This window comes from Oryzias melastigma, linkage group LG13 (assembly GCF_002922805.2).
Source record: "Oryzias melastigma strain HK-1 linkage group LG13, ASM292280v2, whole genome shotgun sequence".
Lineage (NCBI taxonomy): Eukaryota > Metazoa > Chordata > Actinopteri > Beloniformes > Adrianichthyidae > Oryzias > Oryzias melastigma.
In genome coordinates, this window is record NC_050524.1 from 26,132,206 (window position 1) to 26,134,578 (window position 2,373).

The window sequence follows — 2,373 nt, forward strand, 5'->3', positions numbered from 1 at the left end:
AATGCTTGGAGATGTAACCTCTTAAGTTATAAAAAATCCCTGCGTAAAGCGAGAACTCAATTTTACTCAACTTTAATAGCAGAAAATGTAAATAATCCAAGATTTCTCTTTAGTACTATAGCCAGGCTGGCCAGCAGCCACAGCTCAGTTGAACCACATATTCCTGCTACTATCAGCTCTGGTGATTTCCTTCAATTCTTTGATTAAAAAAAATCTCAAAAATACTATATTAAAGATCTCATAGTTCCTTACCAGCCTATCAGAACACGTCGCTCGCAAAATGTAACATTACCTGCTTGAAGCCCAATGAGTCAAATTTTCTTTGTGATTTTGGGCTATATAAATAAAATTGAATTGAATACTCAAGCATTTTCAAGAGTTAACTGTTTAGAGCACAGCAATTATGATTTTGACAGCGATGTGGATCCAGACCTTCATGTTTTTAATCGCATAATAGACTACATTAGACTCTGTATTAAAGATTCTATATAGATATTACACAGATGAACAAATCCATGATACTATTGAACTAGCAAAAGCATTTTCATTGACTCATTTCAACTCTAGAAGTTTATATGGGAACTTTGATTCAACATTTCACGAATCATTGATTGCTTGGATGCATTTAAAAGTAAATTTAAGCTAATTGTGCCATCTGAAACATGGATAAACAACTGGAAAGTGGTTGACCTTACTATAAATGGTTAAGTTTTATTTGTTAACAACAGGATAAATAGAAGTGGAGGAGAAGTGGTTACCTACAGTATGGGGACAGTGACTTTAAATGTAGACTAGTAGAAGGCTTGACTTCTGTAATTGATGACCTAATGGAAAGTGTTGCTTCAGAAATAGAATTTTAAAAAGGTAAAAAAATATTACTGTTATGTTACTGTTTAATATAGATCTACTAAAAATAAATACTAATAAACAATCCTCAGATTTTTTGGATGCATTGTACGGTAAGGGCTGTATCCATTAACCACAAGACCAAGTAGAATTACAACAAACAATGCAACGTTAATTGATAATATTTTTACAAATATATCAAGACAAAAATGCAACTAGTGGTTTAGTAATAAATGATGTAAGTGGTCATTTACCTGTATTTGCAACATTTAATTATCAATTACCCAAAAAGGAACATTTTAAACACCTTAGATATAGAAGAAGCCAGACAGAAGAAGCAGTTAATGCATTTAGAAGTGACCTGTTAAAACAAGAATGGAAAGCTGTTTATGTGAATGATGTAAATTCTGTGTATGGGTCCTTTCTTGGTTGTTATTTAGCCCTGTATGATAAACACTTCCAAAAGTTTTATGTCAGAACAAACTAAAAAACAATAGAAACCCTTGGATAACAAGAGGCTTACAGAATGCATGCAAAAAGAAAACTTTACAAGGCTTTCTTAACATTTAGAACAGAGGCTTCTGAAAAACAATACAAGGTGTACAAAAACGAACTAATGAACATTTTGAGAAAAGCACAAAAGGAATACTATAAGAAAAATGTTGTTTAAAATAAGAACAATATTAAAACCACATGGAATATACTAAACAAAGTAATGGGAAATAAAACAGGATCTCTGGACCTCCCAAAATATTTCATAAAGGATCATTGAATAATAAAAAAAATATGGACACAGTGATCAATGAATTTAACTCTTTTTACGTAAAGATAGGCCCTAACTTTGCAAAGGAAACTACAAAAGCTCAAGGAAATTTGACAAAAAGTCAGAAAAGGGAAAGTAAGATGATGCAGTCGATGTATCTATCAGAAGTGGATGGTCCAAAATGGTCCAAAAAATAAAATAAATAAAACATCAATTGATAGTGATGGTATTGATATGAAAATTACAAAAAAGACCATTGATTGTATTGTGAGGCAACGATGGCATATTTTTAATCTCTCCTTTAAAAAAGGTGTTTTCCCAGAAGCTATGAAAACTGCTAAAGTTATTCAATTTCATAAAACAGGTGACAGACATTCCTTCAACATAGACCAGTATCACTACTTTCATAATTCTCTAGAATATTAGAAAAGTTGTTTGTTCGCAGACTAAATTCCCTCATTGAAAAAAAACAAGCTATTAAATGACTGTCATTATGGTTTTCGGACAAACGGATCAACAGCCTTGGCCATGATGAAAGTAACAGAAGATATTTCAACAGCAATTGATGAAAAGAAATACACAATAGGATTGTTTATTGATTCAAAAAAAGGCATTTGATACTGTTGATCATTCTATTCATTCATCTTCTTGACCGCTTCTTCCCTTTCGGGGTCACGGGGGTGCTGGAGCCTATCCCGGCTACTGAAGGGCGAAGGCGGGGTTCACCCTGGACAGGTCTCCAGTCTGTCACAGGGCCTCAATCA